We start from the raw sequence: 16,829 nt of genomic DNA, 5'->3' as shown, positions 1-16,829 counted from the left end.
CATACCTCGTGGGCGTGATGTACGGCTTGCCTTCATGTCCTACCCATAATGGAAAGCAGTGCTCCAGGTAACCAGGCATCAGTGCTACAGTGACAAGAATCCCACCCTTTCCTTAAAAAAATCTCACCATTTCCATTTCGTGAAACAAGTTAATGGTATGAATTGAGGTGATGAATGAAAGAATCTAATGAAATAACCCACTAGTTGGTAAACTGTTGCACAAGTTGGATTGGTGTTGGCCTCTCCGGGACCACATCTAAAACCAGGCATGGAGACTTGCATCTGTATCTGTACCCCAGTCTCAGCACTGGGTGGGGTTGGGGCTGGGATAGGAAGGTTGGAATGGAGGTAGAGACAGCTAGATACCTGAAGTTCATTGGATTGCTAGTCTAGCCAAATGCACAAGCTTCAGGTTCAGTAAGAGACCTTGTCTCAAATAATAAGGTACAGAGGGACTGAAGGAGACACCTGACCTTGAACCTTTTTATGTGCACACATGTACTTTCAAGTACATAAGCACACACCTACATTTACACACATATACACAACACATGAGGAAGATGCAAGGGAGGAAGGGAGGGAGGGAGAGAGAGAGAGAGAGTAAGGGAGTGAGGAGGAAGGGAGGGAGGGAGAGAGAGAGAGAGGAAGGGAGTGAGGAGGAAAGGAGGGAGAAATGTCAGTTTTGGTTCTTAGACCACAAGTGAAATGATTAAAGACTACAGTGACTTCAGACAGTCACACTTAAGCTAAGAAGTAATTCCCCCCCCCTTTTTTTTCTTTCAAGAATCTGGCATTGATAATCACCAGTGTCTCTGAATTGAATCCAGCCAGTGAAAGTCAGAGCCAGAAAACATTAAAGCATCATCCAGGATACAGGCTTCTCCATCTTAGACTGAAGGGCAGCCTTTTAAAACAGTCCTGGTTCCTCCGAGGGGCCTTTAGGGAAGCGAACTCCCAGGTGCTTTGTGACCTTTCCCGAGAAGACATCAAGAAGTGACTGTTCACCCCGAAAGGGCAGCAGCAGATCCAGGACTCTGTCCGAAATCATCTTGGGGCTGGGATCACTTATAAGATGGCAAGTGACTCAGAGTCAGCATCATGTCACCCTGGGAGCTCATCAGGGCAGTGACAGGCAGCCACACCAGTGAAGGGTCCTGTGTAATATTAAGTGCTCTTGAACAGCTACAGCACCGAAAAACCCCTGGACAAATGACAAGCAGCTACCCTACCAAAGACCCCGTCTTCTGTCACTCATTCTCCTGTGTGACCGTCGGAAGAGAGGAGTCCTGCGAGCATGAGGAGCTGTGAGCTTCCTTCCCTTCACAGAGGAGCACACACAGGCCCAATCTTGTGAGGGTCTCATACATGTGCCACAAGTGCCATGCTGCAAGACAGCAACAGTCTGGAAACACCACCCAGAGGTCCCCGAGTGAGGCAGAATGTTTGATAAGCTCCTCCAGGTGACCTAAAACACATCGAAATGTCTTGGTGTAGACCTCCGTGCTTCTAGCTCCCTGTAGTATGTTGTGGAAGGAATTTCCCTTCATGCCTTTAGCAAGAGATAAATAATAACTTTGGGGAAGACATAACCTTGATTCTCTTTGGTGAAAGCGAAAATCACACTCCATGTTAATGACTGCCATTTAAATTGTGAGAGGGAAGTAAGACCAGTTTTGTGCACTCAGCCCATAGTCTCGGTGAAGCGGATCCCAAGACATGACTCAGCAGAGAGAGCTGCAGAAACTCAAACTGTGACTCAGCATAAGTCACTCTCCTTGAGAGCTTAGCCAAGTCCTAAAGCCAGGCCTACAGAGTCTGGGAGAATGAGAAGAAGGAGGGGAAGAGTGCTAATGTCACAGAGACGGGGAGTCTGGGCTGCCAGTGGCAGATCCTGATAGGAACCCACCAGAAGATTTTCACCTAGACGCTTGTCTTTGGATTCAGGATCAGAAAGCGTGGGGTGGAGTGCAGACCCTCACTTGGTTTCTCATCTGACCATCTCTGTCTGGTCTTAACAGTGACTCTAGAAAGATCCAAGATCCCTCGTATCCCAGATTACGGCATGAAAACAACCGCATCACCTCAGACAGACTCTGGAGACTGAAATAAAAACAAATCTTCACAGGCTAACTTTGTGTTCTTCTGCTGGTGTGCTCTGTGCTCCCTCATCAAAAGGGGCAGTGAGCAAGAAAAATGCAGGTAGTGCCTACAATATAACTTACTTACTATATGCCAAAGTAGCCAAGACTGCTTGGGTTGACAGTGGGTCTTGAAAATATATATATATTTAAGAATATATATATATATGTATATATGTATATATACACACACATATATAATGTATACATACATACACGTGTATACATTATATATATACACATGTATACATATGCCTATACACACATTTATTTATTTATTTAAGTCTTAATTAATGTGATTTATCTCTCTGAGGGGTTTCCTAGACACACACAAACATGTGCACGCGCGTGCACACACACACACACACACACACACACACACACACACACACACACAAACACACACACTCCAGGTAGCTACAGGGGAAGACAACCCTGGGCTCACTCTCTTATAAATCCAGCTCTGTTGTGTACAATGTGCTCATTTTGCCTCTGATGTCATCATAACATCTTTCCTGTCCTTTAGTCCCACTGAGAGCTCACTGGATCCTTAAAGTTGCTAATAAAAACCCAGACAGGGACAGCAGCACCTGCAGGCAACTCGCTCTACCTACTCGTCATAGCCGGCCTGGAAGGAACACAGGCTTTCCGGGGAGCTGTAAATCACATATTGATCTTGCCAGAGAGCATCTTCTCTTCGTGAGTCCCACAGAAGTCCTGGTTCTGCGGGTTTACCTGTGCTGTGGGACCCACCTGTGTGGGATGAGGCACTTCTTGCTGAGCATTCTGCTGCTTCAAAGTACTTCAACGTTACGTGTGAAAAACAGAAATTTGAGGAAAGATGAGCCAAACAAGAGTGTTGCATAACTGAAATTACTGGAAACATCCATTTCTTTTTATGCATCCAAATGAGGGCAATAAGAATCAAGCATGGTCCGGGGAGTAGCGCTTGCTGTAAAGCTAGCACTGGGAGGAGGAGGCAGCTGGTTCCTGGGAGTTTACTAGCAGATCAACCAGGCTCACCCCACCCCCAGAGTTTCAGGTCAGTGGGAGAGCCTATCTCAATAAACAAGGTGATCAGCTCCCGAAGAATGGGGTTCACACACACACCCACACACACACACACACACACACACGCACACACACACACACACATACACACACACACATGCACACATGCACGCACGCACACACACATACACACGCACACACACACACACACACACTAACTATCAGTTGGCCAACACAGAACCTACCATGTTAGGGCATTCACATGGTGATTATACTCAAGAGCATACCGTCATGAAGTCACCAACAAAAATAAAGACAGAGAATAGTTTCATCCCCCCCCCTAAATTTCTAAATATCCCATTGAACGCCACCCTCTCACTGCTCCATCCCTGACATACATTTCCGGCCCCATGGCTTAGCTTTGTGTGGGGTGCAATGGGCGTGGAACTGTATTGAGCCGTCTGTCTTCCTTGAACCCCTTGGATCTGTCCATCTTGCTGCAGACTCCAGTGGGTGCACATTCTTTACTGCTGCATAACGTGGCACTGACAGATATGAGATGGTGTGCTTACTCCACTCATCAGGTGGCAGATAGTTGCTTCAAGGAAATTGTGAATCAAGCTTCTATAGACATTGCAGACTAGAGCTTTGTGTGCACATAGCATTCCCCTTTCTTTACTTAAGTCCCAAGGGCAGGATCACGGGGTTGTGTATCCTGAGAGTTTTGTGTTGAGTGTGTACTTCACTGTAGATAAGACAGTGTTAAATATTTCCTAGTGCTGTTGCGCCGTGTTGCCTTCTGCTCAGCAACGGGAGAGGGTGTCTTTCCAGCACACCACACCCTCTTCAGTCTTCAAGTGCCATTGCTTTTATATTTTGCATTCTAACAGGTTGTAATGGGATCAAACGTTGACTTCAAGGGTGTGCATTGGTGAGCACATTTCCTTTCTTTTACTGGCTTTTTATGTCTTTTCTTTCAGGAAGTTCCTGTCCGAACGGGTATCCTCTCATCCATTCCTTCCCTCATCCACCCCTGCATCCAGGTTCTTATGTGGTGCTGGGAACACGATCACTGCACAGGTCTTCTGATCACACAGCCCCTAATTTACTCCGAGACCTTTCCCTCAGACCCAGTTGTCCACTCTTTCATCTTAGTGGGTCTCCAGTTCTTCTACGTGCAGTTCCCTATCAGGTATACATTTTTTCCCAGTTATTTTCTTAAACTCTTTGGCTTGCATGTCCATTTAATCAGTATTTTTTTTTATGAGCAGAAGCTTTAAACGGTGACAGTTAAGTCAATCAAAATCTCCCTCTTGTAGCCTGTGCTTTGTGTGTTATTTATGAAGACATGCTCCAAACTCAAGACTTCACTCTTTGTCTCCTCCGCTAGGGTTTTTCCAGTTTAGGTTTTATTTGGGTTTATGATCCAATTTTAGTTTATTCTTCCTATAATGAGATATGGTTTGGGATTTGCTCTTGACTTCTCTTTTTATTCTTTGAGATTTTCATGCACACACACACCTTGTCTCGGCCACACCTGCCCTTATTGTTTTTCTAACTCTCCTCTAGTCCTCGGACAAATCTTCATCTCAGCTTCACCTTCTCTTGTTTTTTTATCATTTCATTTTGAAAACCCCACCAACCTGATTAGTCTTCCCTCCTAATCCTTCCATATGCTCTTTCCTGCTCTCCTTAAAATTCATGGCCTCCCCCATAGGAGGAACAACAATATGAACTAACTGGTACTCCCAGAGCTTCCAGAGACTAAACTACCAACCAAAGAGGACACATGGAGGGGACCATGGCTCCAGCTGGATATGTAGCAAAGGATGGCCTTGTCAGTCATCAGTGGGAGGAGAGGCCCTTGGTCCTGTGAAGGTTTTATGCTCCAGTGTAGGGGAATGCCAGGACCAGGAAGCATGAGTGGGTGGATTGGTGACCATGGGAGTTTTCAGAGGGGAAACCAGAAAAGGGGATAACATTTGAAATGTAAATAAAGAAGATATCTAATAAAAAAAAATCATGGCCTCCTTTTAAAATTGTTATTGCATGCCTATATGCATCTCTCTCTCTCTCTCTCCCCTCTCTCTCTCATCTACTCTCTATCTACCTATCTGCCTGTCTGCCTATCTATCTATCTATCTATCTATCTATCTTTCTATCATCTACTATCTCTCTACCTACTATCTATCATCTCTCTCCTCTCTATCTTTCTATCATCTACTATCTACCTATCTACTATCTACTATCGATCCATCTACCTATCTACTATCTATCTATCTATCTATCTATCTATCTCTATCTATCTATCTATCTATCTATCTATCTATCTATCTATATCTAGTTCTACCCTACTGAGTCCATATAATGTTGCTTCCATGTGTGATTTTAGAGCTGACTGGCATAGAACAACCAAAATGTTGTATGAACAACCATTTAGCACTGCATATATGGGTAGTACTAATTATTTTTTATTTCCACCTGACTATCTAGTTCCAACATAACTTGTTGAAAATTCTCTTTTCTTTACTGAATTACTAAGGCAGTCTTGTGAAAATCAAAAAAGGTGTTTATGTGTCTTTGCATACTATCCAATTGTCTTATGTGCACGTTCATACTGATACAAGTGTTTTTTGATCAGGATATTTCTTTTATATTAAGATTTATAGTACAGTGTGACTTTCTGTAACTTTTCTATTTTCAGTATTTTAAATTTGTTATTTTCCAATATATAGTTTTAAATCAATTAATTTATGCAATAGAATCCTGTTAAACATTTGATTGGCATTGTATTAAGTCCATATATCATTTTGAATTTTTAAAAATGTTTTTGCTTGATTAAAATTTCTAAAAATATTAATACATAAAATTACATGAAATTCAAATTTCAGTGTTCATAATGATTTTTAACACAGACATAATTGTTTACTTTTCTGTTATTTATGGCTTCTTTCTCACTATAAGAAGTGTTGAATATTTCTGGACAGACCATATATTAGTCAAGGAGTCAAATGTTTATGACCTGGCTTGTTACAAGAAGATTTTTCTGGCTCCCAAATCCTAGACTGTGGATTCTAAGGTTTTCTAATGCAAGCACTTAAGGCTACAGATTTGCCCTGAGCACAGCTTTAGCTGGGTCTCACACATTTGTTGTTTGGTTTTGAGATTGTAAGTTTTTCACAGTTTTCCTTCCCTTCTCTCCCTCCAAATCCTCCCATACAGTCCTCCCCACTCTCCTTTAAATTCATGGTCTCTCTTTTAAAAAAATTTAATTGTTATAGCATCCATACTTGTATGCATCTGTATATCCATATATATCTCTACCCTGCTGAGTCCATACAATATAACTTCCACGTGGGATTTTAGGGCTGTCTGTTTGGCACTGAGCAACCATGTGTGCATCCTCCCTATGGAGGACCACTCCTCTCGCTCCCAGTTTTGCACAGTCGCCTGCGGTTCTACTCCGAGGGCTTGGGGGCTGTGGAGCTCTCTCTCTTCAGGTTGGCCTGTTCATTGCTGTCCTGTTTGTTCAGATTGTGTTTGGGCAGTCACGTTGGTGGAACTTTGTGAGTGCAGCTTCTAATGTTCCTAGGAGATACAATTTACCAACAGATTTCTGACCCCCTCTCCCTTCCAGTCTTTCCAGCCCCTGTTCCACATGTTCACAGCTATCTTGATAAAGGCTTCTGGTAGTTTTCACCCGCATTATTGGGTTTGTTTGTTTTCTTTTGAGAAGTGTGCATCTCTCCTCCCTCTGTTCCCCTGTACACTGCACCTGCTCTTTCTGTACGTGTATGCCTCGTGGGATCCCTTCGTGTCTTTCCACTTTTTCTCAGTCTTTCTCGTGAACATGTGAATGCTTGGCAGAGGGATTATGAATGCATGTGAAAGTGGTCCTCCAGTTGGTCTTTTAAGAATGGATTAAAGGGCTGATGAGACCGCATTGAAAACAGAGGCTGTCTGTCTCAAGACCTGAGATTGAGCAATATAATCAACTCATGAAAGTTGTCAAGCCCCTTTCTCACACACAAACAATACTGATGATAATGACAGCAGTGATGATGGTGATGATGGTGGAGGTGATGGTGATGATGGTGGAGGTGATAGCAATAACAGCAACAATAATATAATTTGAGTCAGCATCAACTCTTTAAAGTACTGGCTATATTCCTCGAGTCTCCCATCAACTCAGGACATGTTGTAAATGCTGGCTTAGAGCCATGTTAACTCTTACAGGATCCGGATAGCAAAGACATTCCTGGGCGGGAGAACCAGTCCAGTTTGGAAGTTGGAACATGTAGTTTAATCCTTTTGTGAACTGTTTTGAAACGTTACATATTTGTGAGACTTTTAATTATTTGCTTTTTAACATAACTCAGTTACTAACGTAAGACTCTGGCGAGCCTTAGCTTACCGGGGAGCCCCCTGAGTGAACCATGTGGAGCCCTAATCGATGCAAAAAGCAAGAGGAATTTATTGATTCAGTGCACTGGGGTCATCCCAGACCGGAAGGAGAGGTGGTAACCCTGGTCACCCAATCACCAAGTTTTTATGTGGTTTCCAGGGTCAGAGAATGTAGCATCAGCAACTAGGCACAATATGATTGGTGGAACAGTGAGCCCTTTAAACCTATTGGTCTTTAGTAAATTAGGTAGTAGAGGCTTACTCAGCCTCTCCCTTCTGCCCTAGGTGCTCTCAGACCTGTCTCTTCCAAGAAGGGCGGCGAATTTTCTAACCATCGATCTGACCTCTTCATTCCCTTTCCACAGGACTTTGTTCTCTGATCTCCTCACAGTGCACCACCCCCACCGTGTGCTTTACGCAAAGGGTATTCCTAGGCAGATGGTTGGACCTGGAGGGCATCATCCTGAGTGAGGTAACACAATCACAAAAGAACTCAAATAATATGTACTCACTGATAAGTGGATATTAGCCCAGAAACTTAGTATAGTGAGATATAAGGTACAATTTGCAAAACACATGAAACTGAAGAAGAACGAAGACCAAAGTGTGGACACTTTTCCCATTCTTAGAATTGGAAACAATCACCCATGGAAGGAGTTACAGAGATAAAGTTTGGAGCTGAGACAAAAGGATGGACCATCAAGAGACTGCGATATCCAGGGATCCATCCCATAATTAGCCTCCAAACGATGACACCATTGCATACACTAGCAAGCGTTTGGTGCAAGGACCGTGATATAGCTGTCTCTTGTGAGACTAGGCTGGGGCCTAGCAAACACAGAAGTGGATGCTCACAGTCAACTATTGGATGGATCACAGGGCCCCCAATGGAGGAGCTAGAGAAAGTACCCAAGGAGCTGAAGGGATCTGCAACCCTATAGGTGCAACATTATGAACTAACCGGTACACCGGAGCGCTTGACTCTAGCTGCATATGTATCAAAAGATGGCCTAGTCGGCCATCACTAGAAAGAGAGGCCCACTGGACAGGCAAACTTTATATGCCCCAGTACAGGGGAACGCCAGGGCCAAAAAATGGGAATGGGTGGGTAGGGGTGTGGGGGGAGGGTGTAGGAGGCTTTTGGGATAGCATTGGAAATGTAATTGAGGAAAATACGTAATAAAAAATAAATAAATAAAAAAGAAACCAGAAAAAAAAAAGAACAGAGAAAGGCTGAAGTTTCTGGTTTAAGAGTTATACCGTAACAGTATGCACCTCTCATTTTCTAAATGCTTCTCATTTCCTAAAATAGATGGAATAAGAAGAAAATAAAGCGGTTGCCAGTTAAAGCTTTGGGTAATAAGTGTGAACTTGAGAGGGGACCAGCAAGGGAGTTTCTAGGCTAATTATTAATGCCATGGCTCCCTTACTCTGCTGGCTATCTCCCAGTGTCTGGCAGGAACGTGCGGAAAATATATTTCTCAACTTTCTAGCAGCCGCATTAAAAAATTAAAACCACTTAATAAAAATTTAAATATTATGTATTCTATTTAGTCTCTTGTAACTAAAAAAATTACTACTTGAACAATCAGTATATATACTGCAATCAGTATAAATTATTCAAGAGATTACATTTTCTTTCTGTACGGAGTGTGCTTACAATGTCTGAGCATCTTGTCCTCAGAGCTGTCTGTGATCCTTCCATTTCAAGAAGTATGAAATCGGACTGCAGGCTGACATATAGGACATTGGATAGCACAGGGCAGTAGCGAGTTCTTTTCACACCATTGTTCTGACTATCCAGGGGCTACAATGTTTATTATTATTGATGACTTCTCTTAAGGTTTTAATTTTACTTTGTAAAAAGAAAAGGCTACTTTTCTGGGGTCCTTAGATTCTAAGGGTTCTAAGATTTTGTCTCTTCTTCACCAAAAAATAAATTTATGGGGAAAACAGATGAGAAATGGAAAGACAATGGAAGAAACCACAACCCTTGACATTTGGAAATGCATTCTTTTCAAAAGCTCATTTGTAATTATAGCTCTGCTTGACGTGAAGTCACACAAGCCCACTCAGAGAGGGGGACATGTGCTCCCCTCCCCCACACTCATCTGTCATCCCTCTGCAGGTTGCTAGAATAGGAGGGCCTTTCTCAGAATACTCCACATGACAGATGGTAGAGTTACACCAGGAAACACCCAAAAGAAGAAGGCAAGCAAGGCCACCACAGGGGGCAGCCTTCCTACACACCGGGGGCCAAGGAAAACCTCCATCACATGGTGGGTAAGAGCCTACGTGTCCGTTTCTGGGCCCTTTTTTGTGATCTTCCTGTCCTTGTTGCTTATGAAAGAAGACCCGTGAGCAATAGTGTTTTAACTCATGTTATAGATGACACTGGACAGTGGCTCTCACCAAAGTGTGTACCTGCGTGAAGTGTGCCAAACTCCACAAGAGGTGTCTCTGGGCCAACTGACAGCAGTGGCTCTGGCTTTGCCACAGCTCTCAGCACTTCCATTCTGTTCCTAGAGTCCAGGAAGCAGATGGAGGGAGGTGTGTGGAAGCAGCTCCCTCACATGTATGTCACTACTGGCACCCACGCTGGGGAGACGAAGGTGGCCTGCTTGCTTGACACTGTTCCAGGAGCACATTCCTGCCTGCTGTCCTCAGAATCATGTGCTGGAAATAGACTTTGGCAAGTTCCTCAGACATCCACCGATACACATGCACTTGCAGGCACCTCATTCTGTCCTCACCGTTGGGTGTTGGTCTTTGCTCTGTGCCATTCCATTCTCCAGGATGTCCCTTTTGTTCTTCTGTTGAGTCTTCCATATACTTCCCTATCATCTCCTATGAGCACCTGCTTTTCCTTACACAACGTTTTAGAAAAGACTCACCAAGTTCCACTAACAAAGCATACACTGACCTCAGGTCATAAACGCCAAGCAGCTAGGTATTTGAGTCTCTATTTTGTAAAATTAAGGTGGAACAGTAGTTAAATCAGAGAAATAGGGACCGATTAATCTCATCTCCCTCACCCTTCTCATAATCTATTGGAGCCAGCTCGAGCCCTGCAGATCTGCAGCAGACAACTGTCGGCCAGTTTGCCTGAACTGTTTTAGGTTTACTGTGCAGTTTGGATGAGTCCAGCATGTTTACTAGGATGCCCTTCACAGAGGGAAGCGTCATGTATGACAAATTTCCTGTCCACAAAGGAAGGGATGGGAACGGACTGCAGTAAGGGAATACTCTGTATCGACAAATGACCATTTCCTTTTGTGCAGATCCCCCCAGAATTATCCCCAGACTGCTTGCTATCATCAGTATACACTCTCCTGTAGGTCACCCATAAACAAGATATTCCATGATCCTCTAAGATGTCTGGGGTTGGTCTAGGCCTCAAGTGGAAGGACCCTAGGTTCATTCTTGAGTGTGGAATAGAACCTCTACCCCCAACCCACTAAACCTTGTTGGGCAGTGCTCTGGGTGTGGAATCGAGCCCTGGTGTCATGGCCTCCAGAGCAGTTTAAAGCTCCAGATGTCAGTTGTTATCCCCCTAGCACCCAATGTTCTTTGTCTCTGGCCTTGAGCAAGGCTACTCAGAGTGGATGCTCCTTCAGGTTGTGTGTAACTGGATGAGAGTTTGTCTCCTTACTTTCTTCTATTTTATCATTGCCCAAGATATTGTCTTCTATCCAATCTTGGTTTCCTGGCTTAGTTGGGGAAATAGATACAAGAACCTGAGTGTCCTAATATCATGGAGACACACAGAAAGTACACATGCTGGTTTCTGATTGATCCTGTCCACTTCATTGTTTGAAGACAAGCTTTCTAGGGGAAAGTGTGTGTGTGTGTGTGTGTGTGTGTGTGTGTGTGTGTGTGTGTATGAATATGTGTGTCTGTGTGTGTACTGAGCACATGAGTGTGATTATTACTTTTACTGATGCCAATACATGGCATATGATTTATAGATAATGATAAACCATTCAACATTTTGAGCTTTCCGTAAACAATTGAGTCACAGGAAACTTTCACTGATTTTTGCCAAACTCCTGTGCGTATATATCCAATCCATCAATGTCATTCAGCCTTGGTTTGACAAATAGAGTCGCATCCTAAATTGACTACTTCTTTGTAATCCATTTATCATCATTAAAATTAACATGTGGTCTGTTTAAACTTTTTCTCATCCTCCAAAAAATTACACTAATACACCAAAATGTCTTTAAATTTGGTGTTACATTGTATACAATTGTATACATTGCCATTTTAAATCATTTGCTAATTATGCAGGCAACTGTTTTGCTGAGTTGAATAGTTGTTTTGAGTACTGAAAGAAAAATTTACCAAGTCTTTATCTAGCCAGAATGTGATAGCTGTATACAGGACACACTTTCTATATTCAACTTACAAAATTAACATTCTGTCAATTAGCCTCTTAAACCTAGACTAGGTATCGGCATTTTTTCTCTAATTGATCAAATACTAAGTATTTTTGGATTAGTGGGGCATGGATCTTTGTTGAGTTTGTGCCACTTTGTGCAGTTATTATAAAAGTAGCACAGACAGCAGGAAATAAGAGGATATTCTAATGGAACTATATAACTCATAAGGTTTAAATTTATAATTTTACTTTATAAAACTACCCATAGTCTATAGTTTGCAGGTTAACAAGCCCTTAGTCCAGCCCTTATTTTGTGGATTTGCCAAACTGGCCAAATTAAAGTTGTCACTATTGCTGATGTCACCTAATATGGAACTTAGAAGAGTCACATGATGCACGGTCCCATGTACAGTGTCCATGGAACAGACAACAGAATGCCTGCGTGAGTGTAGACAGTACTGAGATGGACTAAAACAGTTAGGAGTTAGTTATCACCTTAATCCCAGTGCAATTTAATTGCAAGACTGCATGGCTCATTTTTAATGATAGCTGAGCACACAACGTGCACACAAACTTCCTAAGCATTTGGTAACTTGGTCTCCTGAGGCCATTCCAGTTTATACCACATCACCACTCAATCCCATACAATGTTCTCTCTGATCGTGTATTGAAGTAGAAAATGTAGGGTTTTGAATGAAAACATAGCTCATATGTTTAGATACTTGATCCTTAGTTGAAACTGTTTGGGAAAAATAAGAAACTGTGGCCTTGATGGAGGAGGTGTGTCATGGGGTTGGGTTTTGATCTGTCTGCTAGTGGATTAAGATGTGAGCTCTCAGCTGATGCTGTTCTGCCTTCATTCCAACATCATATACGCTAACCCTCTGGGACTGTAAGCCCAGTTAAGCCATTTCTTTTTTATGTAGCCTTGGTCATGATGTTTTATCACAGCAATAGAAAAGAAACCGATTCAGAGTGTATCTGTCATTGATGTATGTATTTTCGCCTGAGGCAGTTAGAATTATTGGAGATTAAATATTCTTGAGTCATATAGTCTGCTCAATAGATAAGTTTGCCAGTATTTAAACTTGAAATACATATGAGCTATAATCTCAGTGTTATTACATACTTTAAAGGAAAGCACTCTTAGTGTTTGTAAGCATAATATGGCTGTCGCTTACCTTTCATGGTAATTACATGTGATCAATTGTGATAGAATGTGAACATTTATCGTATAATTTTTTATTTCCCATTTTAAAATTAACTAGGGTTTAGATCATTAAACACTCAGTGTAAACTTGGTGTAGAACAAGGGATCCTTATAAAGAATATCTATAAGTAAAGCAGCCTGGTTCAATAAGGATGGTGCCTACGTCAGAATCAGGAAAAAAAAAGATGTTCAAAAATCTATGCTTTGGTGGTTGCAAATGTATCTACCTTCTTAGAGTCTCTGTTTTCTGCTTTGTAAACTAGTTCATAAAGTAGCAAGGGGTGAGGCTATAAGAGCAATCATGTCTTGAAAAATAAACACAAATATAAAATATCATAATGTTGATCCATTCATATAAAGCCTCCAGGAAATAGCAGCTGCTACTATTATACATGGAAGTTCTCATATATTACTTAAAAATTTCTGTTCGTGATGTTGATAGTGGTTTTATGAATATAATTATCCACAATGTAGAGTTAGCTTGGGATTCAAGTGTTTTGGCAAATGTATTTGATGCAGATTGAGCCTCAGTAATTGTACTTAATAAAAAAAAAACTATCGTAAATCTGGATGGTAAGTTTATAGCTACCAGATATCATGCAGTAAATCAGGATTTACCTCCACTTTGAATAGATTCATGGTGGGACGGGAAAGATGATTTGACAGCCAAAAATGATTGTTGGTTTTTCAGAGAAGCCAGGTTCAGTTCCCACACAGCAGCTCACAACTGTCCAGTCTCAGACATCCCATGCCGCCTCTGATCCCAACTGTCTGGTGCACTTACGTTAGGCACATACACATAATCAGGCCCACACACATACAGATAAAATTAAGTGAATAAGCTCTAAAAATAAATAAATGCAAGAAGCCAAATTCAGCATATTGCTACTTGAAATAATTTGAACTGCCCAATTTAGCACTTGGCTTCCTCCAACTTTTCCATTTCCTGTTCTATCTTAGAAATAGGTGGAATTAAAGTTGTTCACATATTAAAATTATGGTACCCATTGTCCCTTGGTCTTCAGTGGGCACATTCTGTACCACTATACAAATAGTTCTTTGTTAAGCTGAATAAAAAATACAGAGAAGTGACATCACCTAGCCTCATGAGTTTTGATATATAGAACATGAAGCATTTTCATGTATTGTCTTTTTCCAATGATGTCATCATTTCCTGAAGGTTTTAGTAGTGATGTCATGAACCTATTAAAACTTGGCTTTCCTAATGGACTTTGGAGTTTTACAAATTCCTATTGATATGATCAAGATACATATTTTATTTTAACTTAGATGTACACACCAGAAAGTAAAACTCATATTCTTGATCATCCAAGAGCTGCTGATGACATCAAGCCTGTGTCTTAATTGGTGATGAATCTACTAGATAACTCTAACAAGAATAACTTCTTCATAATAGTATACACAACTGAAAGACTAAATAGTATACGTAGCTAAAATATTCAATAGTATACACAGCTAACATCAAAGCTCAATTGCTTTGATTTGTCCAAGTAAACAAACAACAAACAAACAAGAAGACCATCCGGTCCACACTGGTCAAAGACCTTCCTGGAAGAACGCAGGTGATGACTCAGTTTTATTTCTGCCCTTTCTTTTCTTTCAGGGAATAAAGAATGCAGTGGGACCTCCAAATCTTGGCAGTCAGTTCACAGCCAGCCACGTTTCTCAAGCTATTAAGATGCACGATGCTACCGTTATATTTAATATCTAATCGAGTACATAATTTTTTATTGCCTATGGAATGTCTATACAGCTGAAAGCAAAAACTCATGTTCTATCTTAAAAGACAAACCAAACCAACCAACCAACCAACCAACCAACCAACCAACCAACCAAACAAACAAACAACCCTGAAAAATCAAGAGAGAAGGAACAAGAAGTTGGGTGAGTGGTGAGGTGGGGCGGGGGTGGGGGGTGGGGATCTGGGAACAATTGAGGAGGAAAAGAATATAATCAAGATACATTATATGAAAATAAAATGTTCACCCTGCAAAGCACAGTGATGTGCTTCCTTCTCCAAGGGGCACGGAGGAGAAGTGCAGAGAGAGAGAGGGAGAGAGAGAGAGAGAGACAGAGACAGAGAGACAGAGAGACAGAGAGACAGAGAGACAGAGACAGAGACACAGAGAGAGACAGAGACAGAGACAGAGACAGAGTAAGTCATTGTCAGATTGCTCAGTATGTGCCAGAGCAGCTTCAGCAGCGTTAAGAGAGAACTGACTTCATTAACGCTGGAGATCTTAGGGACAGATCAAGTACTCCTACGCAGGGCAACGCGGGGCAACGCGGGGCGACGCGGGGCAACGCGGGGCAACGCGGGGCAACGCGGGGCAACGCGGGGCAACGCGGGGCAACGCGGGGCAACGCAGGGCACTGTGTTGAGGGAAGTCTCCCAGGAACAGAGAAGTTCTCTCCTGGACACTCTACTGCTACTTCCACAGGTATGTGAAATCCTATTTGGACAAAAAAAAATTGATACAGTGTATACAGGAGTAGATAATACACACATAGATTTTTTTCCTTTCACAGCACTAAAAATATTTGAATATATAAATGTATTATATAAGGAGCAGCACATGGGTGCCCAAGGCAATTTATCTGAATTGTACATTTAGTATGCAAATGAGCATATGAAAAAAGATTTAAAAGCATAAAAATAGTGTGTAGGAAAAAATCCTGCATTTGAAAAACAATAACATATCTATGCCAGGACTTGTGAGAGGGAAGATCTTGCGACATTCCAGGCCACCCACTGAGAGACTCCAGGAGAAAAGTGTGTCTGAAATCCAATGTAGAGTCCCAACGGTGCCCGTGAGATATTATATAAATGAAAAAGGGACAGTTTGAACATGTGAAAGATTACTCTCAAAGAGATCATGAAAGTACAAATGGCAAAAGAGGAGGGGCCTCCAAAGAACAAAACAGCTGTCAGTCCACACCCCGTCAGTCATCCGCTTGTGCTCACTGAGGCAGGTTTAGCGGGGAGGGGGGGGGGGGAGACGAGGGAAGAGAACACTGATTAGAAGCTATGAGAAAACACAGAGGCAGAAAAACAAACCCGAGAGATAGCATGCGAGGTAGCAGAGCAGTCTCCATAGGAAAACAGCAGCAGATAAAGGCAGTCTAGAGCCTCTGTCTCTCTTTAGGGAAGGGGTAGGTCAGAGGGAAATCGGGAAGCAAGGATATCACATTACCCACAACAAGCGGAAAATCGATTTCAATTTTAAAGTTTAAAAAATTTTTTCCCTCAGAATTTTCATATAGTTATATTTAGTTATAGCTGTCTCCTGAGAGGCTCTGCCAGTGCCTGGCAAATACAGAAGTGGATGCTCACAGTCATCCATTAGACGGAGCACAGGATCCCCAATGAAGGAGCCAGAGAAATACCTAGGGAGCTGAAGGGGTTTGCAGCCCCCTAGGAGGAACAAAAATATGAACTAACTAGTAACCCTAGAGCTCCCTGAGACTAAACCACCAATAAAGAATACACATGGTGGGGCTCGTGTCTCTAGCTGCAAATGTAGCAGAGGATGGCCTAGGTGGTCATCAATAGGAGGAGTGGCTCTTGGTCCTGTGAAGGTTCTATGCTCCAGTATAGGGGAATGCCAGGGCAAGAAAGTGGGAGTGGGTGGGTTGGTGACCATGGGGGTTTTCAGAGGGGAAA

The 16,829-nt window shown here is 42.3% G+C and overlaps 1 long non-coding RNA gene across 3 annotated transcripts in view; it reads left to right on the top strand.

Moving 5' to 3' along the window:
* The window catches only part of Gm4681, a 52,183-nt gene that overhangs the window by 12,693 nt on the left and 22,661 nt on the right, over positions 1-16,829 (top strand). The window contains exons 3-5 of one of the 3 annotated variants that reach the window (XR_003951033.1): positions 7,919-8,025; positions 9,682-9,832; positions 14,769-15,049. This is a non-coding gene — a long non-coding RNA (predicted gene 4681). Of the gene's footprint in view, positions 1-784; positions 2,158-7,918; positions 8,026-9,681; positions 9,833-14,768; positions 15,050-16,829 lie in introns of those variants that run through there. The other 2 variants (XR_001781467.2, XR_001781469.2) reach the window with 2 other exon arrangements.

Source organism: Mus musculus, chromosome 14 (assembly GCF_000001635.26).
Source record: "Mus musculus strain C57BL/6J chromosome 14, GRCm38.p6 C57BL/6J".
In the NCBI taxonomy this organism is placed as follows: domain Eukaryota; kingdom Metazoa; phylum Chordata; class Mammalia; order Rodentia; family Muridae; genus Mus; species Mus musculus.
This window is presented reverse-complemented; position numbering and strand designations above follow the sequence as displayed.